This window comes from Ictidomys tridecemlineatus, chromosome 9 (assembly GCF_052094955.1).
Source record: "Ictidomys tridecemlineatus isolate mIctTri1 chromosome 9, mIctTri1.hap1, whole genome shotgun sequence".
NCBI lineage: Eukaryota > Metazoa > Chordata > Mammalia > Rodentia > Sciuridae > Ictidomys > Ictidomys tridecemlineatus.
In genome coordinates, this window is record NC_135485.1 from 19,659,881 (window position 1) to 19,674,791 (window position 14,911).

Genomic DNA, 14,911 nt, shown 5'->3' on the forward strand with positions numbered 1-14,911 from the left:
GTTTTTCTTTGGTATTTATAATTCAGAATTAGTAAAAAATATAATAAGACCAATATAATAAAATAATAATCTAATATAATAAAACTAATAAAAGTTTTTAGCATTTTCCTTATTATTGCATGCTACAATGCTTTTTGAATTATATATAATATATATACATATATAATCTTTAGCAGAAGTTTTAAAAGTGCAGAGAAATGTGAAGAAAAAAATCTATATATACCCTACTATTCAAAATCAATGTTGCCAATGTTGTAGTATGTTTTTGTGCCTTTTTCCTGCTCACATGTATAATGTGTACATATATTTTTAAAATGTAATGGAATCTTATTTGTATTCTTTTGTGAACATACTACAGAGGCAGGATGGATTCTTCTCACCCAAAATTTGATTCAGGTGTCAAAACTGATTGATCTCACACATACAAGAGTATGGAAAGGTTTAATATGCATCAGTGAGTTTCTCTGGGTAGAGCAGAGCAGGGCAGGACCCAAGGGCAGTCCAAAAATGCCTTCAGAGAGTGGAGAAAAGGGACCAGCTTAGGGTGTGAACTGCAGTTAGAAGGTAAGGCTGGGGTGAGGCTTCCTGTGCAGACGTCTTGTGTGGCATGAACTTCCTACTAGCACGAAAGGAGGGTACACCTGGGCTTTCTAATCATATCCAGAATGGGCCAAGGGCAGGGGCCATGGAGAGGGGGAGCTTGAGAGTGGTCAGCAGCTAACATCAAAACCTGCATTCTACTCATTTTTTTTTTATTTTGCAGTTGTACATGGACAGAATGCCTTTATTTTGTTTATTTTTATGTGATGCCGAGATTGAACCCAGTGCATTCTGGGCAAGTGCTCTACCACTGAGCTACAGCCCTAGCCCATGCATTCTACTATTAACTGTATGCACAGTTTTTCATCTTTCTCCTAAATTTTGCATTGTACATTCTACACTTAAGGGAAAAAAACTTAAAAGCTTAATTATCAAACTAAATTTCTCTTGACATTGGCATCTCATGGGTATGCCAGTGCTCTTTGTAAACTGATCGTTTATTTGTACTCTGGAAGAAAAGGATGTGTGGATTAAAAAAGGTTTTTTTTTTCTTATAAAGCAAACAAAAGGTCATGGAAGAATACAATCCAGCATTTCCTGAAGACAGTGCCTCAGCAAACTTGCCTTGAAAAAGAAATACAGCTTACACAGGAAAAAGAATGCAGACAGTTTTCTTGTTTATGAGTATATTTGAACATTTCTTTATGATCACACACGACTCTCAACCATACTGCAAAATATGACTGCAGAATGTGTGAGTCGTATATCTAATCTACTTTTAAATATTAGTCCTAAAGAATGAAGGTATTTTTTTTTTAATCCAACAGTTGGAGTCCACGCCTTGTGACAACCAAAGACAACTCAAGTCAGCTTCAAACACAGATCCTAACTAGCCATGGGGCTATTTTTTCCATCTGTAATAAAAAATGTTCCAACATCTTTAATGACCGAAGATAATCCCCTGTCGTCATCTTGTGCATCTAGGTTATACAAATATACACACTCCTTTGAAGAAAGTTTCTGGTCCGTTGATGTCAACTGAAGGTCAGATTATGGAAAACTGCCATTGTTATGGCAAGAAATGAAGCTGATTATGTTTTCTCTTGGTATTTCGAATAAAGAATCTCACTAGGGTGCAGTTTCCAACTTGAAAATTCAATTAAGTGCCTGAGGAGTGATCACTTCTAGATTGTCATCACCGGCAGCATTAGAGGAGCGGCCTGCTGAAATGCATGAGGGGGAATATTTGGCTTCAGACTGAAGGTCTCCTGAAAACTGTTTTGAATAGCTCAAGAAGATCAGAACAATTTGGAATGCCTTACACCAAGATAGAGAAGCACTTTTAATGAAAAGCTATGTAATAGAAATATTAGCCAACCCAATTTTTCCCCTTTTATGAAAAAAGAATTATGAAAGCAGTTCTAAGAGGAAAGTTCATTGCATGAAGTTCATTCCTTCAAAGAAAAAAAAAATCAACAAATAAATGACTTAACATTATATCTCAAAGCCCTAGAAAAAGAAGAACAAGTCTACACAAAAAGCAGTAGAAAACAGGAAATAATTAAATTCAGAGCTGAAATCAGTGAAATTGAAACAAAAGAAACAATTGAAAAAAATTGACAGAACAAAAAGTTGGTTCTTTGAAAAAATAAATAAAATTGACAAACCCTTAGCAATGCCAACAAAGAGAAGAATGGAGAAAACTCAAATTACTATCATACGTGATGAAAAGGGAAATATCACAACAGACATTACAGAAATGCAGAAGATAATTAGAAATTATTCTGAAAACTTGTACTCCAATAAAATATAAATATTGAAGGTATCGACAAATTTCTTGAATCATATGATTTTCCCAAATTGAAATAGGGTGATATACACAATTTAAACAGAACAGTTTCAAGCGACAAAATAGAAGATGCCATCAGAAGCCTACTAATCAAGAAAAGCCCAGAACCAGATGGATACACAGTCAAGTTCTACAAGACCTTTAAAGAAGAACTAATACCAATACTCTTCAATTCATTTCAAGAAATAGAAAAGAGGCAGCACTTCCAAACACATTCTATGAGGATAATATCACCCTGATTCCAAAATCAGCAAAAACACATCAAAAAAAAAGAAAACTTCAGACCAATATCTCTAATGAACATAGATGCAAAATTTCTGGCAAATCAAATACAAAAACATATCAAAAAGATAGTGCACCACGATCAAGTGGGATTCATCCCAGGGATGCAAGGGTGGTTCAACGTATGGAAATCAATAAATGTAATTCATCACATCAATAGACTTAAAGATAAGAATCATATGATCATCTCAATAGACAACAGTAAAAGCATATGACAAAATACAGCACCCTCTCACGTTCAAAACACTAGAAAAACTAGGGGTAACAGAAACATTTCTCAACATCATAAAGGCTATCTATGCTAAGCCCCAGGACAACATCATTCTAAATGGAGAAAAACTGAAGGAATTCCCTCTAAAAACTGGAACAACACAGGGATGCCCTCTTTCACCACTTCTATTTATCATAGTTCTTGAAACACTGGTCAGAGCAATTAGACAGATGAAAGAAATTAAAGAGATACACATAGGAAAGAAGAACTCAAATTAGCACTATTTGCTGATGACGTGATTCTATATCTAGAAGACCCCAAAAATTCCACCAGCAAACTTCTAGAACTAGTAAATGAATTCAGCAAAGTGGCAGGATATAAAATCAACACCCATAAATCAAAGGCATTTCTATATATCAGTGACAAATCCCCGGAAAGGGAAATGAGGGAAACAACCAGAGATATGAACAATTGTGCTCTCTCTATATAATAAGAATTACAATGCATTCCACTAGAGTCTCCCAGGCCCTGGGTTTGGGGGAGGGGCTGTACTTTCTGGTTGTGCTGTATATGTGTAATATGAAGTGTAATGAATTTTGCTGTCATATATAAATTTTAAAAATTAATTTTAAAAAGTGAAAGATGTTAACTATAGGCCACAACATGTTTGAGTATCCCTCTGTATCTTGGATAGCAGGTTTATGTTCTAGTTTTGAACACTTTCTAATTTATGAGAGGACATATTCTCTGAATTGGGGAACACTGAAAAATTACTTTTAGAGAATTAAAAAAATGACTTGACATAGCTTCAGGATAAGCTCCAAGTTATATTATTCTCTAATAGGAAAAGGTGAGTGTTGACCATAAGGTAATAATAACAATATCCATGATTGAATCCTGTGCCAGTATCCTCCTGAGTTCCCAGCACCACCAACAAAGAAACTAGCACCCCTACTTCCCATGTGTTAAAACAGGCTCAGAGTGGCACAAGACTTGCCCTCTGTCACACAGCCCACCATACCCAATACTCTGCCTTTGTCCCCCTACTCCCTCCAGCTGTTACTTTGATATGGCAGTGACGATCCTTGCAATTCAATTCCAAAAGTTTATTTCTCAGAGATGGCAAGTTCTTTAGCACTAAAATGATTGCCTGATGTTTCTGACAAATAGCTTTGGGAGGGGGGAAAAGCTTTTACAATAAGAGACCATGCTGAACTGTGCACAGGACTCCAGAGAATAAAAGAGCACCAAGAACTCTAAGGACACCTGTCCCAAAGGATTGCAGGAGCAGGATTAAGTCCAGTAATGTCAAAGACCAGATGACACATTTGCCATCCGTTTATACTGAAAAATGCTAACTGTCACCATGACAATGGCAACATCATTGTTCTCAAGAAATTCTGAGGGCTTGAGCTTAGTAGTGGAGTGCTTGCCTAGTATGACCACGGTCCTGAGTTCCATCCCCAGCACTGGGACAAAAAATTCTCAGTTTGGTGTAGGAAGCACTCAAGTAAACAGATGACCATAGAACAGCACAGTAAGAATGATGCATGAAGTGTGACCAGGACCAGGAGGAGAACAGCCCCGACAGGGGGCAGGCAGTGGTGGGGACCAAGGCATTCCAACAGAGGCGTGCAGCGCACATGGCACGGATGGCACAGATGACTGGAAATACCACGGCTCATCTGTGTGAAAAGGAAGAGGGTCGGGTTCAAACAACTGCTGCCTGTGTCATTTTCCTGTGTGCACACGCAATACGCAGCTCCAGGGTCTCCAGGAGCTTTCTAAGAATAGCACTTAGGATGCTTTTGTGTTTTGGATTTGTATTCCAACATCCAAGATCCTATTGTAATACAAAGGGGCAGGCAGCAGGATGGAAAGAAAAAGAATCATGGTTGCTCAGGAAACCGAACACTACGTTTCCTGCGATTACAATCTCAAGGCTAAAGTCCCATGTTCACGGCACCGTTTTCTTGAAGGCAGTGTTTTCCTGTAAAAAAAGGTTTTGAAAGTTTTAAACTAGGATTCCATTGAGTTCAGGGAGATACCGACTGAGTACTTTGGCAAGGGGCTCCTCATTTCTTGACCTTTCTTGAATTGCCTTCATTTGATCTGCTTACCCCAAGACCTTGCCTCCTGGTTCCTCATTCCCTGGGGGACACGGCTGCCCAAAATAAGCAAGGGGAGTGTTCAGTCATTAGCCAGTTGTCAGTGAGCATCCAATCTCCTCAGATTCAGGGCTAGCTAGGCTTTGCCAGAGACACTGTTCTTTGGGCTTCCAGGCTCATTAAAGTGATGTCTACACTAGGGAGGGAGAAATGCCACACAGGGCTGACACAGGGCTTTGGAGGAGGGAGAGAGTTGTCCTGCTGCCTGCAGGTATTTGGAGGAGGCACAGCTAGATGAGCGGATGGGCAGTGGAAGGCAGGGCAGGTGATGGGTTGGTGAGGGAAGGCAGCAGCCTAGCAGAATAGATGTGAAGTCAATTGGACAAGAGTTCTGTCATTTACTAGTGACATGACTTCGACTTCAGGAGGTTTAACAGCCTATCAGATAGGGATGATGATTCTTACCTTGTAAGTTTGTTGAGGGACTCAAATGCCATAAGGTGTGTTAAGCCCCTAGCTTATAGTGGACACTCAAAAACAGTGCTGATTATTACCAGTGATGGTAGACAGGGGTGAGTCAGGCATGAGGAAAAGAGTAGGAAGGGGGAACAGGGCAATCTCTGATCCAAGAAGAGCAAGATGAGGGTGTGGCCTGGAAAGGCAGAGTCACCATCCATGTCACTAAGCGAGGGTGACTGGAGCCACAGGTTCTTGGGGCTGGAAAGGCAAACCAGGGCCCCAGTTAGAAGACTTGAAGTGCGAGGGAGTTTTGGCTTTTCCCTGGAGGTCAGTTGGGATTACTAAAGGATCAGAAGGAAGTCGTGAGGCTCCCTAAGGGGACCCCTTTCCTCTGCAGCCTGACCTTGACAACATCCGGGCTTCCTCTGAACTTGGAAGCTCCCATGTTTAATAGTATTTATAGTTCCCCTTACCTTTTACAAGTAGTCATGCACTTCCTGTGCCCAGGACAGCTGTGGAACTCTCACAGCCAACTCTCTCTCCCATCTCCAGGGAGCAGTGGAAAGGCTACTACAGGCAGGAACTCTCAGATGACAGTTAAGAAGCAAATGGTGTTTAAAGATTAGATGGGACAAGGGAAGAAGCAAGGGCCCTTAAGCCTCTTTCATCAAACACTATCATCTCGGAATCAGAAGAGCTATCTTCAATCTGCTGTGTGATTCACCCTCTGAGAGAGACTGCAGAGAAGGCCCAAGGCCAGCTGATCTGGGGTCCCAGTTCCAGGACACTAGAGTCTCCCAGGCCCTGGGTTTTGGGGAGGGGCTGCGCTTTCTGGCCATGAAGACTTCAGGGAGGCTGACAGAGGAAGAAGAGGGGAGCCGGAGATTTCCTTCCGTAGGAGGCAGCAGAGTCGAGGGGAGTGATTCTTTATTGCCCTTGGAAAGCAGGAGTATTCCAGCTGACAGTGCCTAGTGTCTGCCTGGTCTTGATGGATGGATGGTTCATGGGTACCCATCAGGAATTCTGTCAACCCCTGCAAAATCAGGTGAAAATTTGCATTTTCTGGGGAGGGGACCCATAGTTTTAATGAGATACATTTGGTTTTAAGAGAACCCCCAACCTATCTTTGGACATGGTATCAACTAATTTTGCCCATAGAGTGTGATTTGGTGTTTCATCCAAAGTCACACCATCAGTGGAGAGCAGAGCAGTCTTCAGGACCCTCTCTGCTGCCTTGATCCCATGAAAAAGCCTAAAATAAGTGACCTATGGCATTCTAAATGTCACAGAAATTAAATGTGTCAAGAAGGAATACTTTGAAAGCCTTCATGCCACTAGTCTCTCCTCCTCCTTCCAACTATCTTCGCCCTGCAGAACCCCCCCCCACACACACACACACCTATTAGGCTGGCTTCCTGCTAAGAGGACAGTGTGCTCTTGATGACAGACATTAACAATTGCAGGATTGCCAAGGCTGCTTCGTAATTACCAAGCCTCCCTGGGGAGGGTGGTGTTGCTGAGCCAGGCCATCTTGGCTGCGCACCCAGGGAAAAGAGCACATTGAGAGTGACCAGGAACATGAGTGCTCTCTTGGGGTCTGGGGATCACTGTTGCTTTTTTTTTTTTCCTTGCTCTTATTTCGGTGACCAATTGTTACCTTGGACTGACTCAGTGGATCTGCCCCTAGTTATACTCTGGAAACTTGACAGCTTGGACTTGAATCCTGAGTCTGTCACTTACTATAGAGGGCAAGTTTCTTAACCTTTTGCACCTTGGTTTTCCCATGGGTAATACTAGTACCCTGCCTCTGGCAGAGATGGCTGTGTGCCAGTTAAACCCATTGCTGCCACATAGGGAGACTGTTCTTCTAAACCCTGCCTTCCTTGTAGTTAGGTTTGCTGTGGGACTTAATTCTCTAGCCAATGGAATGTGAGTGGACATGATGTGTCACTTTCGGAATTGGGCGCATGAAACCTTCCAGGGTGATCCTCCAATACTCTCTTACACCACCTGCTGGCTGAGAGTGTCTCATAGGACAAGAGGTGGAGTGGCTGGGGGAGTCTGCAGGATGATCTAGCTACCAGATGGAAGGAGCCTGGGCCCCTGAGTCACCATGTGGAAGGCCAACTGCCAAACACCTCCACTGAACCATTGCTTGAGTGAAAATATACTTTTATTATGTTAAGATATTGAGAATTTAGTGTAGATTTTTACAGTAATTAGCCTATCAAGTGAGACTGTTGTAAGAATTAAATTAATTAGCATATGCAAGCCCCTAGAATAGTGCTTGGAACATACATAAATGAACTATGTAAACAATTGCTATTGTCGTGATAGATGGATAGATAGATATTGAAAGAAAGCAAGATTTATTTGGGAAGGTTGCAAAAGCTGTTGGACACAAAGTATTGTTTTCTAAATCTCTGAGATAATATTAACAAAAATACTTTTACTGTATAGCTGTAAGTTTTGCATTTTGGTGGCAAAAGATAGCATTGTAAAAAAAAAAATAATATATATATATATATATATATATATATATATATATATATATATATATATATATATATATATATATATGATGAGTCATTCATTAGCACATTTCTAAGTTCCTCGAAGAAAAACAAAAGAATTATACCAGGAGATATAATACTGGATGAGACAATGAGACATTCTTTTCAACCAAATGTGGATTTATGCAAAAATAATATTTCCACCTTTCCACTTAAATAATAATGAAAATACTTGTTTAAGTAGAAGATAAATGAATGAATGAAGCTGTTAACTGGCTTCTCTTTGTAGTGCTACTATTCCGAATGTTGGTGTTTCTCTTATAGGGGTGACTTTCTGTCCCCATTACTAAGATGTAAACCCTAAAGTCAACTTTTAACTAAAATGGCCTCCTGTGGCCAACCTGGTGCTAGTCTCCTCCTCAAGCTCCTGCCCACTCCCAAATCCACCCTGTACACTTTCCCCAGAACAATCACACCAAAATCCTCCTCTATCACTCATCTTTCCCCTGCTCCCAATTCTGCATGGCTTTTGGCTAGTTCCCACAGAGAACCTCAGACTTCTCTAGAGAAGAGCTGTTTAATAGTAGAGGAGAACAAACTGATGCTGTGTATTATTTAATCACTGATTTGATTCTTCAGACTTTTTTTTTTTTTGAGTACTCATTATGAACTGGGGATACAGTGGTGAAGAAAACAGGCAAAAAAAAAAAAAAATCCTTCTCGGAGCTTACATTAGGGCAATAGAAGCTAGAATACATAAATAAATACAATCAACTGGGTTTGATGGCTCACACCTTAATCTCAAGTTCTCTGGAAATGAGGCAGAAGGAATGCAGGTTTGAGATCAGCCTGGATAAATAGTGAGATCCTGTCTCAAAATAAAAAGAGCTGGGGATGGAGCTCAGTGGTAGAGCATTGCCTTAGCTTCATTCAATCTTCAGTACCAGGGGAAAATAGTTAAATTATGGTGTATGATTAAGTAAGATATATATGGGAAGAATATATCAAAGAGGGTAACAGTAGATATCAGGAGTAGGGTTGAGGATGCATTTTAAACACAGTGATCAGGGAAGGATTCACTGAAAAGTGATATTTAAGCCAAAACCTGAGAATGTGAGGGAGCAAGGCATGTGTACAACAGGGAGGAGTATTCTGGGAAGAAGAAATCAGACAAGAGCAAACCTGTGTATAAGAAACAGCAAGGAGTCTTCCCGTGTGCCTGGCATGGAATGAGTAAGGAGAAGAGTCCGGATCAAGAGAGACCAGGGGACCACCCAATGGAGGCTGACTTTCACTCCCAGCAAATTGAGAAGACCTGGAGGGTCCCAAGCAGAGGCATGATATGATCTGATGTAGTTATGAAAGGATCCTCTGACTGCTAGTGGGGAGACAGCCAAACATGAGCAAAGTGGAAGCCAGGAGGTCAAGATAATAATCTTGGCAAGAGGAGATTAAAAAATGGCACCTTAGGCTAACGCGGCACCACTGGGAATTGGGGGACAGAGAGTCACATGACTTTTCTGACCAATTGGAGGTGGAATTTAAGGATAAATTATGATTCCATGGTTGAAAGCCTGAAAATATAAAAGAGCTGCCACTTAATGAGATGGGGCAGGAGCAGTTTTATTAAGGGAATGCCGCAGTCCGGCTGGGCAAACAACCAGGAGGTGACAAGAAACTTGAAGGTTGAAGTGGGAACTACTTTATTGCAAGTGAACTCAGCGGGAACTGAGAGAGAACTCAAAGTAGCAGGCACCCAAGGTAGCAGGAGCCGCTTCTCTGAGGGACAGCAGAGGTATATATACCTAACTAATTACACACAGCTTGACTCACTTAACATCATCTAGATACAGCAGTCAGCCAATAAGGAATCCTCATCATTTTAATGGCTCGCTGGCGTTGCTTCACAAACCACTCCTCCTGGCAAACTGCCAGGCACCATCTTGACTTGATTTGCATCCCTAACAAGGGAAGATGAGGACTTTCCTTTCTGGGTGTGTTGTCTGAGATGCATGGTAGACATCCAAGTGGGGGTGTCAAGTTTGCTGTTGAAATTCAGGGGAAAGGTACAGCCAGAGTTATATACTCAGAAGTTGTCAGCATATAAACAACATTTCAAACTGTAAGACTGGCTGAGATCATATGTCAAAACACGTGGATCAAGCAGGTATCAAAAGAGGCCCCCATAGTAAGTAGACTGGGAAAAGAAAGGAACCTGCAAAGAAGATTGAAAAGGAGTAGCCATGGTGAGAGAGACCTTGGCAGATGTAGAGTCCTGGAAGCCAAGTGAAGAGAGTGTCTCCAAAAGAGGATGATAAATGAGGTCAGATTCTGCAGAGGTCAAATAAGCTAGGGCAGATAATTGACCATTGGATTTAGCAACATGGAGCCTAACAGAGACTTAACAAGAGAAAGAGGAAAAAAAATTTGATAGGAGTAGATTGAAGGAAAAAGTAGGATAAGCAGAGGTGGAGAAAGTAAATTTAGACCTAACCTGTTGAATGAGTTGTGCTATAAACAAAGCAAATCAAACAAGCATAACTGGCAGAAATATAGGGTCCTTCCATGAAGGAGGGAGTCAGGAACTTTGAGAGATATGTCTGGGAAGACCGGAGAAGCAAGGCCTAGAATGTGTAGGATGACCTGACCTCTCTGCCAAGAGATCTAATCCCCATGGAAAATGGCACCCTGTAGCCTGTGTCTATCAGAATTCATCCCAGAATATGGGACAGAAGCCCAATTCAAACTCATTTTACAAAAGTGGAACTTGACTCACATAACAAGAATGTTCAAACAGAATGAATCAGCTCCAGATACAGTGATCAATGGTACACATGATGTCATTAAGAATCCATCTCTTTCTGTCTGTGTACCACTGTGTTGGTTTTATTCTCAAATTGGGTTTAAGTGGCAAGAAAGACAGCCTCTAGAAGCTCCAGATAATCTTACTTGATAGTGGCTGAAATTTCAGGACAGAGAGATCCTCTTTCCCAATGGTTCTAGCAAGTCCTGGTTGGGGGAGGGTAGGTGGTAGTTTGATTGGCCCATCTTGTCTCGTGTGTGTGTGTGTGTGTGTGTGTGTGTGTGTGTGTGTGTGTGTGTGTACATATGAATGTGCATTCTACACTACTTGTTTAAATTTACTTTTATAAGGAAAAAGTCCTATCTTAGTCAAGAATTATTGTTGTTATTAATAATTTGCAGGCTTATTAATTCTCTCAAAAGAAATTAAAATTATAAAGAGTAAGAAAGTAACCCAAAAGAAACTAAGATGAAAATAAAAGACCAAAATCTAGCATTGAAATAGAAATCAACACAATAATAAAGGGATAATTAAATCTAAAGTTTAATTATGGGGTGCTGTATCACTGAGCTACATCCCCAGCCCTTTTATTTTGAGACAGAGTCTCCTTAAGTTGCAGATTCTGGCCTTAAACTTGTGATCCTACTGCCTCAGCCTTCCAAGTCACTGGAACTACAGGCATGTTCCATCATGACCAGCTTCAAAAGTAGTTTAGTATTAGAAAACCTATCAACATTATTCATTACTATAACATTTTTCCATATTTTCTATTTTTGTGTTACAAATGACCCCCAAAACTAGCAGTTTAAGTCAATAATAATGTATTATTCCTTGTGATCCTGTAGTTTGGATGAAATCAGTTGAGCAGTTCTACTCCAGATGGTATAAATGAGTCATGTATGTGATCGTTTTCATCCAGAGTTTGACTAGAACTAGAATGGCCAAGATGGCTATCATTGAGTAGAACAGTCTAAGCTTTATTGCAGTTTTCCAAGGGATGGGAGAGGGTTTTCAAGAGAACGACTTCTACTGTGCAAATGTTTATCAAACACTGATGCTTGCAAATGTCCAAATGGTTAAAGCTGCATGAATGTCCCAAATCAATATGGAAGAGAAGCACATGGGTGTGGACACATGGAAATCTAGTTCTTTGCGGGTCACTGAATATTCAAGGTATACCATAATGTTAAAAGAAAAAAACCATACCATCATACCCCAAGTGCTAAAAAAAGTGTTTGATAAAACTTAGCAGTGATTTCAAATAAAAGCATTAGTAAAAATATGTGTGGAAGCCAAGAGCAAGCATTTATATTGAATCATAGGAAACCACCAATGTTCAATTCTTCGACTCATAAAAACACCCATTTCATATGGCTCAACTCAATATTAACTAAGGTGTCAAAGTGCTAAAATACTTCGATTAAAATCAGGAACTTTGAAAGAAAGAACTTTTATTATTTAATGTTGTCTTAGGTTCTAACATATTCAGTGAGAAGAGAATATGTAGTAACTTTTATAAATATTGAAAGAGTCTAAACTGTGTTGATGATGTGGCTAACTACCCAGAAAACACAAGTAACCTTATAAAATTCTACAGGGATTAATAAAAGAACTAGATGTGCTGTCTCTTCTGGCAGTCAGTACCCAGAAAGGAGAACAGAGTCATGTTTCATTCACCATAAAACAACATTTTTATTATAAATTCAATAAGAGAACCAAAAATTATGGTATCTTATCAAAAATATCTAAGCATATGGGAAAATATTACCATCTTAATTAAGAAGACAATTTGACTTAAAAAATTCACCTATAAAAAATAAGATATAAATGTAATGCAATGACTATGAGATTTCCAGCAGTATTGAGAACTGGATAAAATTTCTCAAAATATATAGAAGGATGAATGTCTGAGGATAGCTAAGAGAAAATTTTGATTAGGTAAAAATTTAAGTTTAAAATGTACACAGTGAAAAACTTTCTCTCTATGTCTCATATCCACCCAGTTCTATCTCAATCCCCTCTCTATATATCCTTCCAGAATTTCCATATACATATAATAAGCAGATATGAATACAGAATCCTGTTTTTTTCCATATTTTTACACAAACCACAGCATATTTTACACACTGAATCTTGCTTTGGTTTATATCTCTGAGATATTTGTATTAAAGGTTTGAAAAAGCTTTCTTGTCATTATTACCTTAACTGCCTAAGGTTTTTATTTTATAAACGTACCATAATTTAACTAATTGCCCATTACTGAAGTTGAGGTGGTTTTTTAGTAATTTGTTACTAAAAGCACTGTTGCAAATTATATATCTTTCTTTCCTAATTAAAATATATCTGTAGAATAATTTCCCAAAAGTAGAACTGCTGGGAATACACATTTGAAATTTTGCCAAATTGCCTTACAGTGGGGTCATCCCACGGGGTTATGGTCTTACCAGCAATGAAAAAGAATGCGTTCACCCAAAGCCTCATCAACACAGTGTGTTACAAAACTTTTGGATTACTGCCAATTAAAGAGGCAAAAAATAGTATCTTAGCATAGTTTTCATTTGTATTATTTTTTCCTGTTTGGAGTGAGATTGAGCTCCTTTTGAGAGTCATTTGTATTTTCTTCTCAAAAACTCTTCATATTCTTTGTTCATATTTCTGTTAAGTTGAAGGAAAGACTAGTGGATCAGTGAAATAACACAGACTCCAGAACAGACCTACATATCTACATATTTATATTTCAAGTAGGATAAAGAGTTCTTTTTCATATTTAGAAAAGGCACCTTTACAGACAGGGATCAAAGCTGTGGATGACCAGGCTGGAAGGTGAACAAGTGCAAGAGGTGATTGAAATGTTCTAAAACTGGATTGCTGCAGTGATCGTAAAACTATCAACTTACCAATGTCATTTAACAAAGGGCCACCTTTATGGTATGTTATTCCTTGATAATGCTGTCTTTAAAAAAACAGTTTTTTAAAAAAAAAAAACAAAACTTTGTTTTGAAGCTAGGGGTAGTGTCACACCTGTAGTCTTAGCTATTGGAGATGTGAAGTGGAAGGATCACTTGAATGTTCAAGTTCAAGACCAGCTTGAACAACATAACAAGACCCCTTCTCAAAGAAAAAGAAAAGGGATGGGAAAGGAAGGGAACTTTGAACTCACTGAATAAGGATTGGACGTTAAATTAGTATGGCAGGGAGCTGGGGTTGTGGCACAGTGGTACAGTGCTTGCCTAGCATATGTGAGGCACTGGGTTTGATTCTCAAAAAAAAAAATACCACATATAAATACATGAACAAAATAAAGGCCCATCAAAGTCTAAAATTATTTTAAAAAATTAGTGTGGTAGAATGACTGATTTTCTAATCAGAAGAAAATAAAAATGGATGGATCCCTCTCTTATATGTAAAAATAAATTCTAGGTGATTTGAAGACCTATGTGTAAACATTTAAACAAAAGTAATACCAGATCAAGGAAAATCTAATGTGGGTGAGACCTTTGTGAGAAAGACTAGAAACTTGGAAGCTATAAAAGGACAAATATATATGACCAAATAAAAATTAAATACTTGTGTTTGGAAAAAAATTCCAGAAATGAGATGCTGTGGTCTAAATGTATGTATCTCTCCAAAATCCATATGTTGAAATCCAACCCCTAAGGTAATGGCATGAAGAGGTGGGACTTTATAAGGTGATCAGGTCATGCATGCTTTTGAAAGAGTCCTCAGGGAGCTTGTCTACCCTCCCAGCATGTATGGGCAGAGAAGGAACTATCTATGAGAAACAGGACCTCCAGAAATCAACTCTGCTGCCTCCTTGATCTTGGACCTCACCTACAAAACCAGAGGCAATGCATTTCAATTGTTCTTGAGCTACCCAGTCTAACGTCTATTGTTATTGCAGCCTCAACAGACTAAGACTCTAAGCCAACAGATTGAGCAGAAGGGGAAGATTATCAACCCGGAGATCAGACAGGGAATGAATAGCCATAATATACAAAGAACTCTTATAAAACAAGTAAACAAGACAGAGATAACCACCCCAATAGAAAACTGAGCCAAGGATCTGAAGAAAATTCATAGAAAAGTGATTGCACGTGGTTGACACGTAGATGAAAGGAGGCTCCAGCTCCATCAGATCGGGACATA